The sequence below is a fragment of the Hetaerina americana genome, unplaced genomic scaffold, assembly GCF_022747635.1.
Source record: "Hetaerina americana unplaced genomic scaffold, ioHetAmer1.1.p SCAF_2, whole genome shotgun sequence".
Lineage (NCBI taxonomy): Eukaryota > Metazoa > Arthropoda > Insecta > Odonata > Calopterygidae > Hetaerina > Hetaerina americana.
In genome coordinates, this window is record NW_027286763.1 from 85,886,503 (window position 1) to 85,913,610 (window position 27,108).

General features: G+C 40.2%; 1 long non-coding RNA gene across 1 annotated transcript in view; it reads left to right on the forward strand.

Annotated features, from left to right (window-relative positions):
* Nucleotides 1-27,108, forward strand: part of LOC139687942 (uncharacterized) — a 559,283-nt gene that overhangs the window by 482,992 nt on the left and 49,183 nt on the right. Inside the window, exon 6 of the long non-coding RNA XR_011700705.1 lies at nucleotides 1,270-1,354. This is a non-coding gene — a long non-coding RNA (uncharacterized lncRNA). The remainder of the gene's footprint in view (nucleotides 1-1,269; nucleotides 1,355-27,108) is intronic.

The following is a 27,108-nucleotide window of genomic DNA, read 5'->3' on the forward strand; positions in this document are numbered from 1 at the left end:
CACAGTTTTGATTCGGGTCAGTAAAATGTTTATCAAAATGTACTTGGCATTTTAGAAAGAGATGAAGCAATCATATCTTCTTATCTCAAATTATCATCCATCAAATAAGATTCCGCTGATCAACTATCAACTCTCAATCGACTCTGATAATATTAAAAATGTTATTGAAATTCGAGCATTTTAATTTTATTTTACGGCTTTAAACTAATACTAAAATTTCTTTATGAGATGTAATTTGAAATAATTTTCCATTGAGGTAATAGAACCGTCGTTGAAGTCTGGCGACCTATAAAAGTTTCACAGTGTGCAAAATTAAACAAAAAACAGGTTATAAAAGTTATATATCACATATATTCAAAGATTTTATGTCACAATTCATACAGGGTTCGTCCAGAAAATAAGTGTACTGAGCTCAGGAAAAAAAATTTATTACACTTTTACATATCTTAAGCTAATATTCCTCAAAATAGGACCCTTGTGAGTCGATACACTTGTTCCAGCGGCGTTCCCATTCCTGGAACGCTCCCGCGAAGGCATCATCGGGAACCTCTCGAAGACTCGTCGTCGACCTCTTCTCTGCCCTCCACGAACATCTTGTGCCACCGAAAGATCATGTTTCTGGACATGGCTGACTCCCCGTAAGCCTGGTTAATCATACCGACAGTTTCGGTAGACGATTTCCCAAGCTTTACCGCAAATTTGATGGAATAACGCTGCTCCAAAAACTTCGGCATCGCGTTCCGTGACGTGGGTCGAAGCGTGGAGGTTCGCGTTAACAGAGCTCCTCACTACACCACAGCTCAGAGCCGACTGCCTTTTTCAGCGTCGCTTGCCAACATACCCCCCTCCAATCGCAGCCCGTCAGAGCGGTGCTGGGCGCGCCCAGCCCAGGAGTCAGTACACTTATTTTCCGGACGAACCCTGTATGGTGCAACTCAGACACCCACCTGAAATGCACGGCCTCATCCAGATCTTCAGGGGATGGTGGAGGACCGAATTCAAAATAACCACAAGAAAGCATAATACATCTTTCTCTCTATTAATTCCCTATTTGAGAAAATAGGGAATTAATAGATTATTTTCCGGACGAACCCTGTAGATAGGATAAATTAGATGAAAAATGACATCGTTTGATGATTTTTGTCCTTATTTTTTAAAAATGTATAGAGCACGGTAAAATATTTACCGATTATTAAGAAAGCGGAATGTCATGTGAAAAAATTCCTGTTGCCTGAAAAATTATTTTACTTGAATGAAATTTAATTTCAGATCCGTCTGCGCATATTGAGACAGCTTACTCGTTCGAGGACTTGTAAAACTGGATTCGTCGACTAATTCCACCCGTCTACTTTAGGTAAGTCTCATTTTTCAGTTTTAATAATCCTTAAACCAAGTGTTATCATACACTTTTTCTTCTAATGATGGGTTTATTGTCCGTTATTATTTTATATTATACCTTGTAAGGAATATTTTTGATCGGATACAAACCGAAAACAGCTACTTTTTTGGAGTCGCCTAGAAAGGCACAAACTGATCGTCCACACTGCAAAAAACTATTATTCAACACCGCAAACATTATGCTTCTATCTCCCGTCATACTGTACAATAAGATTTTTCTCCCTCTCCCTCGCATGCCTAACGTTAACCCCCGTATAATAGTCTTGAGTATTCCATCCCCATTTTAAATGCCCAGCATCCACCTTTCCTGCATCCTTTGAATTTCTCCGAACAATCATCTCTCCTCCTCTACCATACCTAGTACTTCGTTTGCTTTCCCTTATGTCCGTTTTACCTTTTCCGTTCTTCTTCCCACTCACATCTTAAAAGTTACTACTCTGCACCGGTCATCTTGTTTCAACGTCCAAGTTTCCACACCATAAAAAACCACCTTTCGATGAAAAAGTTTTAGTAGTCTTTTATATCATCATTATTCGACGTCCCTGTCTTTAGTTCCCTTCTCATGAAATCTTCTTCACCAAACACAGTTCTTCTTCTCATGTCCCTACCACTTTGGCCATCTTGTTCCAAAACTCTTCCAAGATAGATAAACTTATCCTCCGGTTCAAGTTTTTGCCCTCCTATTTTTTCCTCAAACTTACCTTCTTCATTCTCGAACGTCTCTAATTCTTTTTTGTGCAATGCCTAACACATCGTTATTTTAATTCGCTCGGCAATGATTGCAGCCCCTTGACTGGTCAACTAAACTTTGATCGTTCGCAAACCTAACCGATCAATGCGCCGCAGATTTTCATTCATAACTTCAAATCTTCCCTTAATTCTTTTATCATTTCCTTCAAGTCTGCGTTGAAAAGTATGGTGCACCCTTTCTAATAAACAATCTAATAAAGGACACCCTTGATAATAATGGACACCCTTTCTTTCTCCCTTTACTGACATTGTCCATTCCGACTTTCCATCTATCACTTGCACTTAGGCAGTCTGAGACACGTACAGGTTGCGGATAAGTGCAAAATGGGGTTTATGCTTATAAAGTAACATGATCGCTTAAGCTCCGGTTTTCTATCTTCAGTTTTCATGTGTCTCATACAAACAGATTTCTTAAATTGAGATAGTTTATGTGTTACAACGATCATCAGTTTTGTTTGAGAAAAGTGTTATCTGGACTAGTACAATGTATTGAAATGTAATGAAATAATTGACTTTCAATTGATTTCAATATGTTATGCAAATTCCACAAAGTTACGCCTGAGACAACAAATTTTAGTACAATGTAGATATTTTTTTAACAAAAAGCTTGTTTTAGGACTCACTACAACGATCACGGAATAGAATGTGTGCAACGACTCAGCCGATTGGTTTATAAATTTTAACAAGAGCTTAATCACAGTGTCGTAATAATGGCCTTTGAGTTATTATCAGGCTTTCAGAGGGAAAAATTATCTCTGAATTTAACTCAAGCGTCAGATTTCCTTTGGAAATGAGATTTTCAGTCTCATTAGCTGTCGAGGTGGCAGGGTATTATTTTAAAAAACGATGTATCGGATGTTTAATATGCCATTTTTTATATTTCTGTTCCTTCTGGGTCTCATTAATTTATAATACTCTGATAAGTGAGTACTTTCTGATAAGTAAATCATCAAAGAAGTAAATTATTCATTTTCTCTCGTCCCGAGCGAGCTGTTTCCTAAACTGTAAAGCCATTGAAGGTAAATTATGTGAAACTATATTTTTACCATATTTCATTACCAAAAAGTGAGTTAAATGAGGAAATCAAACTTCGCGTCAGCTGAGAATTACTTCAAGATATCACCACTCTAAATTAGAAATCAAGCGCCATCAAATTTTGCGTTTAACTGGGTTATTATTCCAATGCAACAATTTCAGTGTGTAAAAATCATTCGCCTTGACTGGGATTTGAACCCAGATCCCTCAATATTCGGTCGAGTGATTTAGCCACTTAAGCTATGATATAAATTATTTTATTCGGTTCAGAATATTACAGAGTTTGTTAGCATTATGCATAATATCAGGTCACAGATTATGGTACATCATGTTTTTCTTTAGTATAAGTGTATACATGGATACATATATGATACATATACCACATACATATCCACTTGTACATACATACGCACACATGCATATCCACACGCACATACATAAGCATATGCATACAGACGCATACTCGTGAATTTGACCATTAACATTTAGAAAGAGAAAAAAAAAAAGAAAGGAAGACAAGGTCCACAGATATTAGGACGGAGATTTTAGCTAGCAATGGAAAATTATGTATTGTAAGAAATTATCAATGGCAGGGTTGAAATTATCGATTCAATCAGTCATTCAGCAAAAAAAAAACTCTCCAACGATGGACGAAGTGTGTCCGGCACCGGGTGGCTACCGGACATCACTTCCCAGAGTTCTGATCGTGGCTAGCGTCGCTCCGGTCGCGACTCGACCCCGGGCGACGAGTGCTTCGCCGTTTCCCGGGACGCCTCGTCCAACGGGTCGACGAGCGAGGACGCGGCATTTCGCCACATCCCTCCCCCCCGGCCTCGTCCGAAGAGGAAGAGCCAGCCGTGGTCTCCACGAAGACCGGGTAACTCGGCAGCGTTCCACAGGGGGCCTTCTTCGAAGGAGCACCGCTGGGGGCCGCCAAGGGGCAGGACGCACCCTCGGGGAGGGTCGGAGTGGCGGACTGGGGCTCATCTGCGGAAGGGTTGTGGTCGGGAAAAATCAGGGGAGATAGTTGCTTGTGGTCCGTATCTTGAGAAGCGCTGGGAAAATCGTCGACACATTGACTGTCCTTAATGGGGAAAGAAGATGGGGTATGTGGGATTTTTGACTTTGGGAAACTTGTATGCGGGTCGACTTCCGGGGTCGATGACGCTTCCTTTACAGTCAATGATAAAGGGGTCGAGGGATGAGCTGTTGGGGACTGGAAAACATCGCAATCAGATGCATCCTCCTCACCTGTCACCAGAGGTTCTTGGGGTGTTTGAAACCCGTGATGCAAGGATTGCGTAGCGAGGGCGTCGATGGCGTGAGCGGGGGGAGGGGGGGCGAAAGACCATCCCTCCTCATTTGACGAGCTCACGGAGACGGGGGCTGGAGGTCGTGTGATATTAGGCGAGGTGGTAGGTATGTGAACCATTTGTAGAACGGTATTCGAGACCAGGAGCTTGGGTTTGTCTGTCCTCTTCTTTTTCGGTTCCCTTTCCTCCGTTGACGATTTTCGCTCCCGCTGACATTTCCCTCCAATTGAAGGGAGATGCGGGGGACCAACGGGAGCAGCCGGGACCGCACCCTCGATGAGTAGAAGCGACCGCGCTCTCTCCTCCACAGCCACTTCGGGCTCGTCCATCTCCATTGCGGCGTTAGGGTTGGAGGGCATCGTCATTGCCTCCACATAGCTCTTACCTCCCTGGTTCCGAGGGCAGGTCTTGCGCTCGTGGCCTTCTTGATTACAGCGGGCGCAAGTGCGGCGCTGACCCTCATAGATGATGATGGCCCGGTTGCCGCCGATGTGGAGGTACGAGGGGATATTTCTCTCGACCGTCATCCGCACAACCCTGGTGCCAGTAAGCACCCGCGCCATATTTTCTCCCTCCCACCTGTTTTCCCACGAGCGATGTATTTTACCAAAGCGTTGGAGCTCGCCTGTTATGTCTTCCAATGGGGTCTCCACGGGGAGACAAAGAACCCTGACATTACACGGGCTGCCGGAAGTCTCGTCAATTGTTATTGTCGTCCTCTGGTCACTTAAAGACGGAAACGGTAGTTTCCGCGGAGTATTGTCTAAAATCCTAGTCATTGTAGCTTCGGTTGCCAACTTCAGGAATATCAAATGGCGATTGTATCCAAATTGGATCGCCACTATCTCTTCGGGTGTGAGGCCCAGCGACTCTAACGTGAAGAGGTGGACCTCCAACGGGGTAGGGGGCTTCGCCTTCTCGTCAACTTGCAAGGCGAGCGTGTTTAAACGGCGCACAGCCATTTGAAGAAATCAAATTCAGCACACTAGCATGAAGAAGGAAAGCGCAACAAAAAAAACGAGCACTTTAAAGGGAAATAAAACACTCACGAACGCTCCCTCCCCGCCACACGCACCCGGCGGTAGCAAACAAAAGGAGCCTAAGCTCTACACCAGGAGTCAAGGTCAGTCTTGATCCACTAAACAAAACAAAAGTACGGCCTTCCCGGCGGAAGAAGTCGAGAGTCAAACTGCGCGCTTCTTGATGAACTAGGCGGTCAACCGCCGCTCGAAACAAAACACGATCGGAACCTCGATTTCCGAGAGAGTCCGGCAGTGCCGCTCTGCAAACCCCGGCGACCGAAGCCTCGGACGCCGGCGATTTTAGACACTCGGTGAACACAGGCACGTCCTGCTATCAAGGCAGCTATCGAGGCGTCCTCTTAAACTCTGAAATTTTGGGGCTTTCAAAGGAACTAGATGTTGTGACGAAATGCCGTATACAATTTTACTGTTGCGGCAACTCCCGCAGTTTCTTTGGAATGGGTTATTATTATTTATTAAAGAATTGCGTTGCAATTAGGCGATTTTCCTGGTGGCAACGGTCAAGTTTGGTCAATTATCACTCTTACAACGAAAAATACATACATGCACGCACTAGAAAAACAGATAGGAGACATAATATTCTTACATACAATAACACTTCCTCATCACATACAAACAAACTTCCACATCAGATACAAAATGCCGTCCACATCACATGCAAACAATATTTTAATAACTAAAATGAAGTTCACCCGGTGGCTTCTTTACATTTATACTTAAAACTTCTAAAATTGGATGGAAAAGGCTCAAACAAACCCCCCAGGCAGCTGGTTCCAATCAATAATAGTTCTATTTAAAAAAGAGTATTTTTTTCTTATTTGTTTTTTGCGTTCTTATTTTTATTTTGGAACTGAGGTCTTTTTTCCCTTAAAGTTAGGCTTTTCTATCTCTTTCCATAAATCTTCCCACGCTTCGTCCATTTTAACAATTCTATGCATCGCGCCTAGCCTACTCCTTTTTCTTCTATTTTTCATAGTACTACTACTCTCCCATTTCAGTATATCTAACATTTCTGTGACACCACATGTTCTTTTGTACCCTCCGGGTACATATCCTGGTTAAACCGGTGAAGAGACTCATGACATGCTCAAGGTAGCTTATGGTGATAACTGAATGGGTAGATCGGGAGTTTTAAGTGGCTCAATTTGTTTCGGGAGGGTAGAGAAGATGTTGAAGACCCCGAACGTTCAGGAAGCCCTTCAATCTCAAAATGTGACAAAAATATTGCAAGAGTGAAAGCTTTGTTAGACAGTGATCGCATATTAAGTGTTCGCGTGGTTTTTGATGAACTTGGCATCCCTAAAAGTGATGTGCATCGACTTGTGATCTAAAACATGGGTATTAGAAAGGTGTGTGCGAAGTTGGTGCCGCGAGTGCTCCCGGACGAACAAAAGGAAACTCGTACGCGGACCTGCCATGAGCTTCTCGACCATATGAGTAAGTAACCATATGTTTTAGACAATACCCAATTAGACTTCCTCTTCCCTCGCCTCAAAACCGTGCTGAAAGGACGTCACCACGGCTTGATGGAAGCGCTAAAATGGGCAGTAACGAAGGAGCTTTGCAGCGTTCCGGGCGCCGCTTTCCATAAGGCTTACGAGGCGTGGAAAACCCGGTTGCCGCGGTATATGAACGCACAAGGGTGCAACTTCGAAGACTTTTGAGTGAATGTATTGATTTGGGCAATGATTTTTTTAATTAACTCAGTCCTACTACTTTTGGAATAGACCTAGTATAACAAACTTCGATAATATAAATAAACGGAGTATGTGTGGTGATGTTTGTATAAGTATAAGGTATCATCTAAAAATATTTTTTTAGCATTCTTATGGCTATATTTTGTCAAAATTTTCTCATTTGTTGTTACGCCATCTATTGGAGAAACGGTTCAATTCCAGCGATTCATTCGCAATTACTGGCATTTGATGAGTAGCGGAGAAATCCAAAACGTATACGCCCTGGGGTTATTTACACAGTCACATTGCATCACATAGTACCCTGCAAGCCACCGCGAGGGTGTCTGGCAGGGAGCGATCCCAAACCAGACTACCCTTGACCCAAAATACGAGGGTCATCCGGAAAGTAGTACCCGTTCGTGCCGCATGAAGTGCTGACGACGCGAGTAGCCGCTGGACGAGGTCAGATAGCTTCAGTGGCTTGTCTGCCTTCTCTGAGCCAAGTTGCGTGACGCTAGCATTGCCTGTGTTGTTTCTGTGATTGTTTACAATGTTTAAAAAAATTGAGAACGCCGCGAGTTGTGAAGTGAGGGCAGTGATTAAATTCCTCAATGCAAGAAACGTTCGCCCATGTGATATTCATCGCCAATTAAAGGAGGTGTATGGAGACAATGTAATGGACGAGTCGTCTGTTCGGCGGTGGTGTCGCAACTTCAACATGGGGAGGGGGAACACACACGACGATGAGCGTTCGGGGAGACCGTCTGTCATTACAGACCAACTGGTGAGCTCAGTTGACGAATTCGTGAGGAACGATCGGCGCGTCACAATTGATGACATCTGTGAGCATTTTCCCAATGTTTCTCGAACAATTGTTCATGAAATTGTTAAACACCATCTGCATTATGCAAAAATTTGTGCAAGATGGGTCCCTCGCGTATCTCAATGAGCTGGCGGCGAAGGACTATGCAGCAGGAATACAGAAACTTGTCACACGTTATGACAAATGCCTTAATTTGCTTGGAGATTATGTTGAGAAGTAGTTTAAAGTATCCTCTTTCAAATAAAATTTTTTATGTTTGTTAATATTTACTTTTGTGTCTTTATTTCACGAACGGGTACTACTTTCCGGATGACCCTCGTACTTCTCCCCTCAAGTGCGGCCGGATAATTTTATTCTGATCATTTACTTTTGGAAAAATGACTTCTTAAATCTCTCTGTTCTGCCCTTAATTTCTCTAATCTTTAAATACAAGATTTCTCCTATCGAGTTGCGATGGGGCTAATAATAAATTTTCAACATTATCACTCATGAAACTTCCTATCAATTCATACTAGAGATTTAATCTGTAGTTTAGCCTTTCGCTCTGTGAAAGATTTTCAACCTAGCTCCTCTATATTTTGGATACGCTTCTAAGTTTATCATAAAAGTTTTCAAATGTAGCTCATCTACGCTGCACGCGATTTAATTAGGCAATCAGTCGAACCTCATGAGGATCTAGCTGAATACTCCAAATGAGACCTAACCAGTTCGAAACGGATTGATTAAAAAATAATTTAACACGGATCAGCTTGTAGGTTCATACTTAAGCAACCTTATGTACGGCAGGCACCTGCTTGCTTCTTCCAACATATCCGGTAGACTAGTCAGAAGAGGTCAAAAAAACAAATTATTCCTAGAAGCTGGTTTCTTAAATGAAGTTATTCATCTACATCTACTTAATACCCCGCAAGCCGCCGCAAGGGCGTGTGGCGGGGGGTGTTAGGACACCACCCGAAATTTAGAAAAGAAAAAAAAACCGCGTGCAATAACCACAAAATCATACATCCACAAAAAAAACATGGCATACATTCATGCATGAACACTTACACCACACACACACATGCTAACACTCAAACTACATCTTACATAAACATGTACCTGAGAGTATACCTAACAGCTTTGCAGTGTTTAACTTTGCTTCGACTTGTAAATTCAATGTTTTTAATATTTCTAAAGGGACTTCGGTTTCTTGCTATTATGATTTCTGTGTTCTGAGTTCGGGGAAAGAATGAGTATTTGTACCTATCTGTCCTGGAATCTATCTCCCTTAGTTTATCTTTATGGTCTGATCTACCTAAGTAGTGTGGGGCCATTTAATTCCTTTAGTGTCATAGTTAAACTCGTTTGTTCTGAACCTTTCTAAAAGTCTAAGCCTCGCTTGTTCTCTCCGCACTTCAAGTGGTTCCCAGCCTAAATCCCCTAAGAGATCTGTCAAACTTGTGTTCTTATGACAACAATTTTTAACGAATCTAGCGGATTTTCTCTGGACTTTATCAAATTCTTTTTGCCAAATTTTTTATTTTAGTTATTGCGAAAGTTGAGTGAGTAGTACTGGATTACGGCCTATAAAAGGACACTTCACACTCTTCCTTCTCCCCTCATTTGGTTGTCGTGACAAAGGAGCCGTAGTTGTAATGTTGGAATCTGGTTGTTCACCAGATAACGTTTGATAAAATTACTTTGTAGTCAATGCATCTCCTTTTATGACCCATACATGATGTAATATCACATTTTTACTAACATAGATACGCATGTACGAGGGGGTATTGAGAGAAAATAATCGAGATAGAAACTTAATTTAAAATTCTTAAAGATTTTCGGTTTGTAAATTCAGAATCTTTTAAATAGAATAATGGAGACTTCTGCGAACACTCTTGAATTGGTTAGGTTTTTAGATAAACTGATGCTTCCGCTAGTGGATAGCATACTTTACGCCTTGTTACTGTTCCTCTTTCTACCAAACTTCTTGTAAGCATAATATTAATACTATTGGCAGCAATCAAACAGGCCAATTGCAGAGTAGCTATCTCTAAAGGCGTCCTAAAACTATAAACAACACCTATCCCTAACTTTTCACCACCACTTTCCGTCACCCCTCCCCCTCCTCTCCTTTCATCAATCACTTCCTATGTGCTTTTTTGTCCAATAAATCACTTTTATGACCAACAACCAACCAGATTGTACACACTCTGTCGCATAACGCCACCCGATGTCAAAATTCTAACAATTCCAACGCACTCACAAGCACTGCGCATCTGACTCAATTTTCCATAGCCCTACTTGCCTCCTTAATCCCGAAAGCTCTATGAAATGGTCTTCAATCTTCACCTGGATCACAGGCTTAACTCACCACCTTGATATTAGCAAAATCAGCCTCCTGAGCAATCTCCGTAATCCTTTCCTCAGCTAAGAATTATTATGCTTTAAACTGCTATGCTTGCTAAAATTTCAGTTGAGGCTATTTGTCCTTCTTACGTCTCCATTATGTCCACCCCACAATTGGACAGTAAAAATCTTAATTAATTGCATGGTTTCAAGCTTACTTTTTGAAAATTTATGATCATTGAATGAGTAGAACTTCGTATAGTTTCACAATAAATGTATTTTGTGGTACTACCGGTTTTGGCGCATCGGCTAAATTACCAGGTGATAATTAAATCATGCTGATGACGTTTAAAACGTTCAGTGAACGGTTTAAGCATCACAAGACTTAATATTAATACTACTATACGCTACTTATGCATTTTAATCAAAATTCCACCCTTAGTAGAGCACTTGTTAATGGAATGCCTGAATAGGCTAGCCTAAAGCAAGCCGAACGGCGGCCAGAAGCTATGAAGGCCACGGGAATTACCGTCAATTTGCCATTTATCCATTTAGACTCCACTATTCTCGTCGGCTGATTTCACAGTCATTCAACAATATTAAATCTATGTCCCGTCAAAGAGTTTTCATCTGTTAATTTTGTATATCAAAGTACATAAAGAAATTCACTTGAAAGATGGCAGTATCACGGCGGTGTGTTTTAGCGTGCTTGCCGTAATATAAATAAGAATTTTGTTCTACGAGCGTCGCACCGGAAGTATTTTCCCTTAAATTCATGGACTTGAATCAAAGAGGGAGAATCTCATATGGTATTAGTTTCACGTTTCTTGTTGATATTCCTTCGTGGTTCTGGTGAGCTTATGAGTGTTTACCGTGGGGCTGGTCCCGGATGCTGGGAATATTTTTGTAAACTATTTCTTGGGATCTGGTTTGGGTATCGGGGTGAGTTGAGTTAGCGCCCCTGGCTTACAACCTTTATCCCATTAAACCTTTCCGAGTACCCGTGACCTATATTTGTGACGTCGCCTTTTAAGGGAAGACTTAAAATTCCAGGAGGTAATGGGTAGTGTGTTTGAACCTGGCTGAAGTCACGAGCAAGAAAACATTGCTCCGTTAAGTAGTTCGACGGCTTAATGCTCAGCAGTTAACCTTAAAAGAGACCTTGCACGCTGCATGTTTTTGGTCACCTGATTGAAATTCAAAATGAATGGGTATTGTTCGATTTTAACATTAAAACTTTAAATTATCCAACTCTTGTTACTGAGGTGAATAATTATCATGCTATCCAGATATGGGGATTTTGAACTGATCGGTTTAGCCTGCACTCTCCCATAGAGTGTTCATAATGTGAACTAAATGTACTTCTTTTCTGAGGCAGGGTAAAGCCAAAATTTGGAAATATTGTGATTCAGGATGAATAGGCAAGCATGCACAATGAGTATGAACATTACCCAAAATACAGCGATGAGTGGGGAATGTCCATAACATACAGAAAGCAAGGGAAAACTGGGACTCAAAATAGAAAAATCGAGATTATGTAAAGTTAAGGTAAGGGAAATATAATCAAAGAGGACATTGAGAAATGAAACGTAAACATGCGCTCATTATATTTGTGCTGAGGTTGAAATACAGTGCTATCTCATAAAAAGAGTGATTGAGTAGTTTTGAGTAATTTAGATTAGAAGAGGAGAGTCAGAGGAGATTATGTGTAGTACTATACATAACGTTGGATTAGGTATATAGAACACGAGAGCGAAACAAATATGGGCATGGATGTGGATATTCAGTATTCAAATTCCTAACCCTGGGGTTTACATGTGATAAATAAAGAATGGTTTTAAGAAGTAGAAAGTTTGCGTATACGCGAGAAGAAATGAACTATAAATGTAAAACACTGACTAATATGGTGACTGACATGACTTTTTGCAATTTTATGACAAATTGGTGCTGTGTTTTAATTTAAGTCCCAGTTATTCCTTACTTTGGAAGTTATTTAAAATTTCAAACGGTAAAATCCATAGAGATACCGAATTGGAACTAGCTCTCCTTCACTCTTGCTTCTTCAGTATACTATAATACACACAAATTGAGTAGTTTTAGGCGTGATGTGGTGATCAGTTATTCATTACTATAATACACGAAGAGAACACATTGTGGCCACTGTCTTAATTTATTCATTGAGTCTGAAAATCGTTATTCATATCAATTCGGGACTCATGCTATCTATTTGGAGTATTTCAGTTCCAGTTCAGTCGGGATATTCAATTCTATTCAACTTTGTCAAAATATTATCTAAAATTGGTGATGAAAACGTTTTTGCAATTTCTTCTCCACGAGTACTCTCGGGCTTAGTATTGTTTATCTCGTGTTTTTTTCATTTAGGAAATTTGTTCCTTATCTACAATAATTTTTGCCTTTCGTCCCATCCTGAAAGTAATTAAGCAAGAAATTTCAATCCGTATTCAGTATCGTAAATTGTGCATTTGCTTCATTTATCAGGCTTCTCTTCTTGACTCCGGGGGAAATTCAATTCTTTTTATATGTTGGTTGATGTTTTGGTTAGGTGTATCAACATAGGCCACTTAACATAACCAGATCAGAGTCTTCTTTTTCCTCTTTTCCTTGAGCAACTTCAGGAGCATCTTGTTTATTATTGGGAATTTACCACCAGGTATAATATACGCAGGAGCACCTAACTGTAATTGCACACGCAAGTAAAAGGCACGAGGTGCCCTTGTTAACCTTCGTCAGAATCCTTTGACTCTCCGGTTTTCTTTTATTCGATCTTTTCCGATTGTTTCACTAGCTCTTTCTTCCCTCGCTTCGCGCATTTTCTCTTCCCTGTAGATTCAAAAAGTGTTTCTTATCTATATATATGAAGTTCTCTAAAGGGTCTAGCAGTTGTACAATCTCCTCAAACTCTTCCTATAGACAAGTTGCCCCTCACTTCTTTGCCTAACTCTCCTCTATTTTCTCTCCGAGTCTTCACAATTTTCGTCTAATAACATTCGTAATCGTTTTATATGACTTTTGTCCTTCCTCGCTTCTACTTGTTTTTGTATATCCTCCAACCCATTTCGGATTCAGTGTTTTTTCTGAGATTCATGGCTTCCTCTTGGCAGCTTTCCTTTGCTTCTTCCTCTTATGGGTCTCTCAGTCTTACATTCTTTAGAATTCCTCTTGTGGGCCTTCTTCGACGGTAACACATTTTCACAAAAATAATTTCCACTGCAGAGAAAAACACGCTGAAGCAGTGACCCTTCTTTGTCGCTTGGCCTACCCAAACAATATTTGCCGACTTCCTCTCTTTAATGATGCTATCCTCGGTAACTTGATTCTTTGGCAACCTCCAGAAAGTCATCTTTTCCCGCTCTCTGATATACATGTATATACACTCATTACAAATATATATATATATATATATATATATATATATATATATATATATATACACACGCACTCGTATGTACTTTGTCACGAATACTTTCGTTTCAAAGATATCTTACACTCGTCAAAACCCTATATAGATGCCTGAATCATAATAGTTTTACTTCGTTTTAATTATTATTTGTACATATTTCAAATTTTAAGTTAGTTTTTTTATAATAATTTTTTATTTCTATTTATATTTATCTATTTTTGTATAATTATTCATAAAATTCGATACTGTTTTCATAAACCCCACGTATTGGAGAGAGTTTGAGAGATTGAAAGGGTTTGACATACGAGGGTGGTCTGAAAAGTTTCCAACCTCAGCAAATATCAGAAAATTTCAGAAAAAATTACTTTTATCTTTGTTAGGTCGAAAACTTTCCAGACCACCCTCGTAAGTTTATTTGTAATGAATCAACACCACTGATGCCAAAATACTATTACTCACGAGAAAACAGAAGCAAGCCTATTTGATCATCTTGCCTTACATTGGAAGGCAATACACGTAAAATCATTGCTGGCTTGAAAATAACACGATAAGTACGTGCAATTGAAATTGACCTCTAGTAATAGTAATGACAAGTGAGTGTCGAGATAACTGATATAAGCCTACTGGTGGTTGAAATTCATACCTTTCGGTTCGTAATATCTACTATTTAACATGAAGTTTTAGTGCACAGAAAATTGAAAAGCTCAATTTTGAATTCAGCTGGTACAATTACGTCAACTGGGATTTGAGCCGTGACGCTTCTGCAGGCCAATGCTCTATTTTTATAGAAATAACGCCCTCGTAAAACATGATAGGTTCATAAATTAAGCAGCCTCTTTTAAGTATTCAAGTAACGTATGTGGCATCATTGGTTTTTTCCCCAAATGACCCGTAATATTTCAACTTTATGGACTCCGGCACAATAGTTATAGCGCTTCCCTCAAGTTCTCATTTTAGATATCGTTTTCCGATCCGAACTGATATGGCGCACTAGCCCCTTACCAGCTTTTTCGTCTTTTCAATGGGCACGGACATGCCGGAAAATTCCTGGAGGGTTAATGAATGTGTTTCTCAAAATATCACTGTAAGTTACTCGGGGCTTCCTTAAAATTTATTCCTTGACTGTTTTTCATTCCCCTGTTCAGTTTCTTGATTTCAGTTTTTGCGCTATTTTCCTCCATCCGTCAATTTGCAGGCCTGCCGCGCAACATTTTAAGCTGCAATAAGCCACAGATTATTTTTTTAATTTAACCCTAGAATCCGCAACAAGAAAATTTACATTACAGGGAATGTACATATACAACACAACTATGACAATTTATATATATAAATAAATATATATATATATAATATATGTATACATATTTTTGTATTTTTTTTAACTCGATGTGAATGGTAGATGAATCAAACTTTGTGTATTTAAATCGGATATAAATGGACAAATTTTTTGTGAGGTCATCAATGACATAATCCGAGATAATTTGTAAAACTTTCTATTTCGCAGCGCCGGAATGTCGTAAGGGTGCAATGGAAATTTAATTGAATGAACTGTAGGCCCATCCCTTCTCACCTACCCCTCTACAACGCCTACATCCCCATGACTTTCACAATTGTGTGTGCATTATCAGGTACGCATATATGTATATATACACACACACACACATATATATATATATATATATATACACACATATATATATATTTATATATTATACACACTTTTAAACACGAAATCCCGTCAAACGGCGAACAAATACTCATTTACATAGAAACAGATATGAGGAAAAGGGATAGGAACACACACAGGACGAACGCAAAAGAGGTGGGGAAGGTGGAATCAGGCAGATCACGAGTGTAAAAATATTTCCTAGACCGGGACTTGAACTCCGGTTCTTTCCACTTGCCGGGCGGAGGCTCTTAACCACTTGAGCTATCCAGGAAACGTAATTTACACTGAGATCTGCGATGCTTTACGCAACCAAGTACCCCGATTCCCAGCATACTGGACTGCAAGGCTTTGTGTGGTCCTTGGTCTGCGCCTTTCCAGCCATTAAGGCTACTAAGGCGACGGGAATTTAACTGCGTCGTCAGGCGTTTGTTTTTTCCTTCCCGCTTAAAGGAGCCTTGGCTTCTTCTTCACAGGAAGGCTGTCCACCGTGTTAAGGGAAGCTATGGGGCGCTTAAAGCGGTCCCATGGCCTTACCTTAATTTCGCCGACCCTACGAATAAGGTTAGCATCTGCTTCTGCCGCTTTCTCAAAGAATTTCCCCGAAATTCTAGGTAGAAGGATGTCTAGGGGTTCCAGCTTTCCGTCCTCGTGCATTTCGGAGACGCGGGCGTAACGACCGCGTCCCAATATGTCACGAAGAGCAGAGTTCTGCACCACTTGGATTTGAGCGAGACTCGTTCGCGACACTCCTGACCATACCGCTGCAGCGTAGGTGATGACTGGCAGCACGCACGCTTGATATAATCTGCGCTTCGTGGCCATATTCAGGACAGGCGGGCGAATAATCGGCCTTAGTCGATTAAGCGCCGCGTATGCCTTCGCACGAACCCGAAGCGCTTGGGCGTTCCAAAGGAGTTTCCGGTCCATCAGCACTCCAGGGTAAGTAACTTCAGATTCCCATGGTAGGACGACTCCGTTCACCGATATGTTCACTCCTGGCGGCCCACCATTTCCAGGTTGGAAGATGATTGCCTTCGTCTTTTGTGCGTTAACCACAAAACGCCATCGGCAGTACCATTGAAGGATCTCTGCCACTGCGTTCTGCAGCCTTTGCACCGCAGTCACCTTCCGCCAGGATCGGCATAGGAGGGCCGCATCGTCAGCATAAAGAGACAGGATTTCAAGATTCCCTCCACGAGTTGGAATATCGTGGGAATAGATGTTATAGAGCAGTGGTCCAAGGACGGATCCTTGAGGCACGCCGGCGGAGATCCGACGCACCCCCGAGTCCGCCCCTAGCCACTGTACTGTGAATGTCCTGTCTCTCAAGTAGGAGTGAACCATCCTGATAGCCCAAGGTGGGAAATGGATTCGCCTCATCTTCAACAGAAGAGCCGGTTGCCAGACGCGATCGAACGCCTTACTGACGTCGAAAAAGGCTCCAGCTACCACCATACAGTATTCCTGTTGAAGCTTTCGGTGATGAAATCAGTCGTTCTCACCAGCGTGCCCCAATTCGATTTATATGTATGTATATATATATATATATATATATATATATATATATACTAGACCAACTATATATATACATATTTATACAAATATTTATATATATATACATATATATATATATATATAGTATATGCTTTCATAGACGTAACACGGAAGTGCCGAATAGTACAATACACAGTAACACATAATATAGAAACACAAAAAAAGAGAACACTCACACGTATTTTCTTGATATTTCGACGGAAACAATCCGTCTTCCTCTGAAGATGTAGAAGTAATGACTGCTGGAATTGTTGAGGTGAGGGGTGCGAGAGAAAGGGAAGGGGGCCAGGGGAAGGGGAGAACGGGAGGCGAAGGAGGGGTGAAAGGAATGGTTGGGGAGAGGAAAGGGAGAGGGAAGGGGTGGAAGTAACAGTTTTAGGCCACTCCCATCAGTGAACGACATTGAGGCCCGGATGCTGATAGGCCATACAGATGTAAATGAAAGCCAATTCAAGGGTTTTTAATTCTATAGGGTTATCGGATGTGGGAAGGGACGCTAGGACGGAAACATTGTAACACTGGTTGAAGGGGGTATTATGATGGGAAGCATGTTTAGGGATGGGGAGACCCGCGGACGGGGAGGAGGGATTGCACGAGGCGCGGTGGTTGTTAATCCTAATGTTAAGTGGTGTGGAACATTGGCCTATGTAAAAGGACGGGCAGAGTTTACAGGTAAGAAGATAAACAACATTCTTGGAAGTGCAAGAGGAATAGGGGAAGGGCGGGAGAGAGTTGAATGGTGGGATGGAGTGGGGTGGAGTGGTGAAAATAGGGCAGGTTTTGCATCTTGCTCGATGACATGGAGTGGGTATGGCTCTGGGTGTGTGAGGGGATTTTGAGAGTGGCCTGGTGGATTTGAGGATATCTGCTAGGTTGGCGGGACGTTTGAAGGTGACAGAGGGGCAATTGGGGAGAAGGTTGGAGGAAGTGTTGTGATTTTTGAGGATGGGGAATAGGTCTTTGAGGATGACTTTGAGAGACTGAATGCCTGGGAAGTAGGTCGTACAGATTGAGAGAGGCTGGGAGTCTGTGGTTGACGCAGGCTTGGGGGTGTAGGAATGTTTAAGTATTTTTTTATGGAGGAGAGAATCAGGGTATCCTCGTTGGAGGAGGGAGTGGTGAAGGTTGTTAAGGTATTTGTTAAGGGATTCGGGATGGTTGCAAATGCGGTGACCGCGGATAGAAAGAGAGTAAGGGAGGGAGCGCTTGGTATGGGAGGGGTGACAACTGCTGTAATGAAGGTATTGCTGCTTATTAGTAGGTTTGGTGTGAACAGAGGTAAGGAATTTGTTGTTGCTGAGGGAAATATTAACATCGAGGAAGGTAATCTGAGAGGATGAAATGGTCGAGGTGAAAGACAAAGATGAGGAATCATTGAGTTTGGAGATGAAGGAATTGAGGGAATCTATGCCGTGTGGCCATAGTAGAAAGATGTCGTCAATGTATCGGAGCCCTTCCCCTGGCCCCCTTCCCTTTCTCTCGCACCCCTCACCTCAACAATTCCAGCAGTCATTACTTCTACATCTTCAGAGGAAGACGGATTGTTTCCGTCGAAATATCAAGAAAATACGTGTGAGTGTTCTCTTTTTTTGTGTTTCTATATTATGTGTTACTGTGTATTGTACTATATATATATATATATATATATATATATATATATATATATATATATATATATATATGTGTGTGTATATATATATGTGTATGTATATATATATATATATATATAGTGGGTCGCGGTAGTCCAGTGGGTAGAGCGTTGGACTGCCGACCGGAGGGTCCCGGGTTCGATTCCCGGGCAAAGCACTCTGGGCACCTGCAGCTCCACCCAAGCTATGTGATTTTACGGGTACCAGATCTTCCTGGGAAACCATAACCGGCTCAGGGAAAGGCACTGGCCCCCCTACCCTGATGTGTGAATTTCACACGCCGTCGGGCTTCGTACTGGGTGAACTCTATCATCACCTACTAAACCGACCTTCGGGTTGATTACTGTGTTTATGATTTTTTATACATATAATTGGTATATATGGAAAAGGAACTGGTCACCCTAACCTGCTGTGCAAATTTCACATGCCGTTGGGTTTAGTACTTGGTGAACTCTCTCATCACCTACCTAATCGACCTTCGGATTGATTACAGTGTTTATGGTTATATGTGGGTGGGTATTAGTATATTGCACAATGAAAGCATACTTCGATGCGAGTTGTCACTCACTATAATGCTGTCTCCTGAAATATTCTACAAGGGGTTTTTCTTTTTGCGCAAACCTGGACCTTAAATATCAATAATTTTTTGTGTAACGTCACATATGATATATAGTATTACTTGTAATGTAAGGGCTGTAGTCATGCCTCATTATCGGAATGAGTTAAGCCACTTGGCTGCTAAAGGTCATTTTTTTCCCTCAATCTCGCAACCATTTAGACACGGATTTATTTTACTGCCAGGAATTTTATCTAGCTATTAATTTATCTTGGTGTTGCGGTCGAAATCTTCCATAAGTAATGCATTCCAGTTAATAAATGGTGGCGCCTTATTGTAGATTAAATTTGAAAAGCTCTAAAATTGATCACCACGGCATGCCGCACGACTCGGCCAATTTGAAAATGATTCATTGTCTACAGAAATGGCTTCATATCATTTAGGGTTTAGCGAAACGCAGTGTTCATTAATTGCAACAGTGTTGTATTGGCGGTGCAACGCAAATATTACAATGCCAATATGGAGGTTTGCAACAGCGGATGGAAAAATTAATCTATTATTTTGGAAATATAAATGGTTGCTAAACCCAAATCACACGTTTGGGTTTAGCAACCAGCAACCAACACAATAATAGATCAATGTTTTCATCCGCTGTTGCAAACCTCCATATTGGCATTGTAATAATATTTTAATAATGATTGTGACCTCTAAAAACGGAAAATAAATTTCACCAAAAATGTTCTCAATAATTAAATATTTGCCTACTGCATTTTTTGTGATTTGATTCTACTCTTTTTTTGAAAAAATCTTTCTCCAGGTAGCTCAGTTATTATGATTTAATGAATTTGTTAGGGTACACAAGAAAACTATATGTACCGTCACCTTCATCCAAAAGACTTTACCTTATTTTCTTTACTCGCATTATTTAGAGTAATTTCCGTTGTCTATTTTTGCTGATATCTTTTTAAGGTGGCCAATAAATTGCCTAGTAAATTTTCTATTGTAGTTATGTTGTGGTAAATTTTCTATGTAGTTTCGTATTTCGGTAAATTTTCATGAAATACTACTATTGAGAAAGTGCGAAAAATCACTTAGTAGTTCATATAAAATCGCTACCATATACGTATTGAGTAGTTTACAAATTTTATCGGGTAAAGATGTCGTAAGAAAATTATATGTTTAAAGTTTTTCATGTGAACTGAACTCCCCTTGTTTTTGCATTTTTTGGATCATAAATAATAACATAAAAATGAAAATGTTTCCAGTGCCAGAATTGAACACGCCGATAGACTCAGCACAATTCAAGCATTTATATAAGCGAACTTATATTTTTTAAACACTGGTTTTGGTTTAATGATTTCACTGAAGCAGTCACAATTATCTTTTTCTCTAAATTTTTGTATTGTTATAGACATTTCGGCACAGTCTCCTTCCTTATTCGGAATCATGACACGATTTTTATAAATTCCTTCAATGCATTTATTTATAGATAAAAAAACTCAGTCGCAGGAATCAAATCTTACAAACGCACATCCATATTTGATTCAGTACCTTATCTTCCTCCGTAGTTAATAAAAACAAAAATATTGTGCAAGCCATTTTACAGTAGCTAATAACACTAGAGATATACTGACCCAAATCATGGTTTCCCTCGATGGGAAGCCCTCCCAAAGGAATCTTAAAAAAAATAAATCTCTAGGGAAGCTATTAATTCAGAGCCTTTAAAGTAAAACAATGAAACACTAGCAGACGTTTACCCTCTCTCTCCCCTTTTTTCTTCCCATTTTTTTCCTTTTTTTGGCACGGGAACACTCATGACACGGAACATACACAAAAGCACATTTACAAACGATTCTCTTTCCCCGAAATTCCTTCGCTTCCCGAGAAGAAATCGGAGGGAAAAGAGATTTCAGGCGGGTTGGACGAGGGAGACTTCCGATCGTAAAATAGAGGTTGCGTGCGAAGGGTTGGGGAGATGGAGGGAAGGGAATGGGAGCGTGGGCCAAGTACGTGCGGATAGTGAGAGCAAGCGAGGGGTTAAAGCGTCTCTGTTGTTGTTTCGGTTAAAGGGCCATTGCATGTACGTCTAACAGGAGATCGCCGGAGGGGAATTATTGGGAAAGATGCTGAAAATATGTATATATATATATTTATTTATTTATTTATATACATACATATATTTATGAACATATATATATATGTATTTGTATTATATATACGTATATATATATATATATATATATATATATATATATATATACGTATATATTTATACACATATATATATATATATATATATATATATATATATATATATATATATCCTCACTCCATATCTTCATGAAGGAAACGAAATTTGGCAAGTGTGACCTCGCATGCAAACACGAATTATTTTGCGCTCTCTCAATCTTCATCTTTCTTTATGCTCACGAAATGTTTCCGCTGCTCAATTGGAATTCTTATTTGCCGCATCGAACAAGTCTAAATAAAAATTCAATCGATTTCTCAGCATTGGAAGAGCGCCAAGCCCTTTACAAAAGCATCACAAGGACAACGTTTCTCTAAAAACCAGTTCAAAAAATGAGTAGCGTGTTCATTGTTTGAAATAATGTGAAAATAGTAAATAGGGAATAATTTTTGATGCATTGCTATTATATGTTGACATTTCATTATTCTCATTCTCTATATGTTTGCTAACGATTAATCTCCGATAACTCTCCCCTGAAACTATTAATTTTCCTAGCTGTATTAATTAATTTATAATTCCTCCCGAAATTGCCACTTTATTTCGATCTCACTGTGTCTAAACCTGCAATCACCTCAAACACAGTTATCAACCCGAAGGTTGGTTTGGTAGGTGATGATAAAGTTTACCCAGTATTTAGCCCGACGGCTTGTGAAATTCACACATCAGGTAAGGGGGCCAGTTTCTTTTCCTGTGCCGGTTTTGGTTCCCTTGGAAGATCAGTTACCCAAAAAATCACATAGCTTGGGTGGAGCTGCAGGTGCCCAGAGAGAGGCTTACTCGGGAATCGAACCCGGGCCCTCCGATCACTAGTCCATCGCTCTACCCTTGGACTACCGCGATCCATATATATATAAAATTTACACTTAATTTTACCATATATTTTTTCAATTCCACCGCTTAACTCTGCGATATGATTCTAAATTAATACAGTTTTTATAAAACCCCTCCTTATGGACTGCCTGGTCTTGAAAATATAACGGGAGAGATAAAGAGAAGAAATAGAGATATTTGAAGCATGGTCTAATTTCCAGATGTTTTCTTGATTGTGTAACCTAGGTTGTCTGAATGAATAATTTATGTGGAAATACGAAGTGTATTCTTTTGAGATATTTGATGGCTTTGGGAGGTTAGAAGGTGAAAATTGTGGGGATTTGGTGAGGAGAACATAGCCAGAGATTAGTGGCAATAATATTCATCCGAAATGAAGGAGGTAGGGTACTAAGCATAGAGGAGGGGAGTGACAGAATATTGTTAGAACTAAAATTGGAACTAAAGATCTTGGTCATTGTGCAGGATTACGTGTTACCAAGGAATCATAAGGATGATGAATATAGGGTACACGATCAATTAGTGAAAGTAATTACTGGTATTACTTGAAGGAAACATTTGATATTAATGATGGCTTGGAACGTGTCGGTTGGGGAAGGGAAATATGACGGTGAGGTAATTGGCTACGGCTCACGAGCAAGAAATGACTGAGGAGAGAAACCAATGTACTTCAGCAGGAGACAGAATTTAGCCATTAAAAGATTTTGGTTAAAAATGCCACAATAGGCATACGTAAATATGAAAAATATCTATTGAAATATTACGTCACAGGTTTAAGAAAGACGTTTTCAATTTGCACAGTTTCCCATAAGAGAATTTGGATTCGGGATAACGAAGGATATTAAAAACCGCAAACGAACTAAAAAAACAGTAAATACAGGAAAAGGACACAAAAATCTTAGATTTCAGACCACAATGATTGGTAATACGCGCAGAAATAGTCGTATATTAGAGGAATAGCCGACTTATCCGTTATTTATGCAGGTCTCATCCTCTCAAAGGCGACTTGCGGATGGTGAGTCGGGATTGAAAGTGTAACAACACAAATTCAAGAAGAGAGATAAGGCAGTGGTTTCCATTATCGCCGGTGCTTAGCAACACATGGAGAACATGGTTGGAAAAAATGGGAGATTAAGATGAAATTCGGTGGGAATTAATTAATCAGTTAGGTTCGCGGATGATAACGTTTTAGTTTTCTAGGGAATCGAGATGGTGTAGTGGCTAGCATACTAGCTTCCCGTCCGGGTTTGAATCCCAAAGGCGGCAAATTTTTTCAGTCGTATTTCTTCTTGATGTGTTTGGCGGAGAGCACTACCAGTAAATACACCGTCAATGGGATGGTGTCGTTAAGCAGCGGACCACTTGTTGCATTTCTTTAAGAGTAGGCTGATGCCGACGCCGGGTTTCTCTCCACCTTTCCTCCTTTCCCATTCATTCCTGCTGGCGCAAATGACTTCAGCTGTCGGTCGCCTCTCCTAAAACTTCTACTTCAGTTTTCCAGTTGCTCAAGGGGTTGCAAGCATTATAAAGTCATTTCGATAGATATGGGTTTAGAACTAATGTAAGCAATTCAAAGTGAATGAAGTTCTCGAGAATAGCTAAGTTAAAAATTAAATCAGGAGTTCATAAAATAGAGCACGTTGAACATATTAGTTCTCTTGAAAGTGCTCTAGACCGAAATCGTCCAAGTAGTAGGGACATAAGAAGCTTTCACAACGAGGAAGGAATTGATAACAGGGACTCCGAATTATGATGTTGAGAAACGGATCGTCAAAACTTTGATGCTGAGGATGGCCTCGTACAATGCGAAAACGTGGTTACTGAAGCAAGATGATTGGCGTAGACTGGTGACTTCTAAAATGTGGGCTATTTAATTCCATCAGATGAGCGTAGTAGTGTGCACGTAACGTTCAAAAGTAACTGTGGCTCGAATGCGTGATTTTCAATGTCAAAAGAGCATGTTAAGTGGAGAAAGTGACTATGAACAGCAAAATTGCGCATAAAATATGACCCGATGCAGGAATAAAGGCGTCACGGAAATTTGTCTTCCTCTAGGAGGAGTATAATCCTTTCCAAAATTAAATTTGAGTTATCGTTCCTGTGTGCAGCAAGTATACAATTCTAAGTTCCCATTCAATTCCGAACCAGTAAGGGGGAAGAGTTATGGTTTTAACATGTAACCATTGCATTAGAAATTAAAAAGGCTGTTCAACCTTGAATTTTCTCAAAAGTTTCCTTATTCTAACCCATAATATATTAATTTTATGTGGAAATAAAACTAATGAGAAACTAATTTTTTTCATCAGCCAAGTTACGGTTTCGAGGAGTTAATTTCATTTTCGAACTACACTTGAGGAAATATGAGCAATTTTACAATTAGCCCTTCCCAAGAGAGCACACGCGATTTTATCGGTGTTTTATTTTGTGAGAGGATGCCGCATGGCAAGTTGCATGGCGATCGGTTCGGATATGCCCTCGAGTGAAATTTTATGCGGAAAATTTTCTCCATTTGGCACGGCCTTGATCTATTTTCTTACCCAAGCTTCTCCCGACGTCTCTGCAACTCCGTCATTGCAGTCTACCAACACCACAGCAGTTTCCCCCCTGATGTAGTCTTCAAAGCAGCCACTTCGAATGATCGTCTTCCCTTTCAAGTGGTCGCGTGAGATTTTACTCCGGTGTCATATTGTGAAGGAAATGGAAGTAGTGAAAGAAATCTAACGCTAGTCATCTCGGAACTTTCCTCGAATAAAACATAGGTTAATGCATTCATCTACATCTGTATCTGCACAATGTCAGCCCAGGCCGCCGAAGGGGTACGTGGCGTGGGGTTTTGGGGTACCGGTCATGCATGCGCGACTATTGGTTCATGCATGCATTAGAATATGTATTATCACATATACAGAAACACTCCTAGACATAAATCGTACTACTGTAAAAGATATCATAAAAATAATATTGGAGGGATCAAGTGTTGATCCTACAGACTTAAGTTGTAATTTTCCTCGTGAAGGATAACTGATCGGAATAATGAAAAACGACCGCCTTAGTGAAAATGTATTTTTTATTTCAAGAAATCTAGTATGTTGCCATTTTTTTATCCAACCAAAATATTTATTTATCCTTTTGATTACTAGCAGCCCTTCTCTCATTCGTGGAGAAGTATTTTGCACTCCATTACCGTGTTTCAAGTGGCTATAGTTTCTATTATTTGAAACATTTTGCATTTTTTTGGTAATCAAAATGTAGCCAACTCTTAATAGTTATTATTTTTGTCTGTTATGGGATAACCTCCTGCCACGATTCCTTTCAGGGTACCGTGTAGATGTTGAAAAAACAAAATGCCCTGCGGGAAATTAGCTCTCTCGTGAACCACGACCGCTCTCAGGAGAAATATCACGGAGAGAGAGGACGAAGTGTGAGTCATCCAGAGGGATCCCGACATTAAGAGGAAATAAAGGGGCCTTTGGGGTCCTTTCAACTTCCTCCGGGGGCAGTCCGGCTTGGAAACAGGGGTTAGAGAGATTAAAGGAGAGAGAGACGGTTTGGGGTTGGCTCGGACCTTGATTACACTGCGTTGTCCTAGTCAAGTGTTTTTAGCCTCGTGTGGAGATTGGTCCAATTCTATCGATATGTCCATCGCCTCTTAATCCAACCCCCACCTCCTACTCTGCTCGCGAACGTATAAAAGACGTCTGATTGGCATCGGATTGTGACTACCGATTGTCTATACGAGCGGAACTTTTGGGATTATGACAGGAAAACAGGAATTATGTATTGCTATACAAGTAAGCATAACAAAGTTAGTGGCGGTACAAATATGCTATGTGGTGAAAGTGTCAAATTTCATTATCGAGTGACTACAATTAGATAGTCCAGATACTGCACACAAAATATTTGAAAATACAATATAACTTATTTAAAAAAGTGTCGAAACAAAATATTTTCGCTGATAATGGCCCGAGATATCTAAGAAAACATTGACCTTTTGATATAAAATATCTTTTTAACTGTTAGCTGATCTCCTTATGGTTTATCCTAGAAATCTCCCTCCTCCCCCAGCATACCTAGCTCTTCCTTGTTTGTTTTCATTTCCGTTTAGTTCACCTTTTCTTCAACCCCTCATTTCAAAATCCTCCAATCTACACCTATTATCTTTGTTCAGTGACCTGTTTCCGCGCTGTACAGGACTACGCTCCATTACAAAGTTTTAACGAGCCTTGTCTTTACATCATTACTCAAACGTCCCTGTCATCAATTCCCTCCTCCTTGTGAAAGCTTCTTTACCTAACGCAATTCTTCTTATGTCCATACTACTTATAAATAATCCAATGACGAATATATGTAAAATCTCGGCCAACTGCATACTTAATCCCATGATAATTGGGGAAGATTATCGTAAAAGAGTAGTTGATATCATTTTATTAGAGATCATAATAAAGTATTTATTGTGATCGTGAATATTACGAGAGAAACATGAGATCTTTCAATCTTTTTATCACCATCATGTATGACTTTGTTAAGGTGTTGTCATAAAAGGTGGTCACGAATAAAAATAATGATACCAATTCCCCACAGTTTAATTGGACAACAAAGCGGAGGATTTCGATATACTGTCTATCAATTGTGTAGGCAAATAAAAAACAATGTGAATATACCAGTTCATTTTCAAAAAGGTACCTTAATCTGTTTATAATATTTTATCATCACTATCAGTATTTTAATCATAAGATTGAATCACAGCTGCCCTCTATTCTTCTCTATTCAGTACTTCATAGTTCTCACACTCACCGAAAGATTTTTTCTTTTATGTCCTCCTT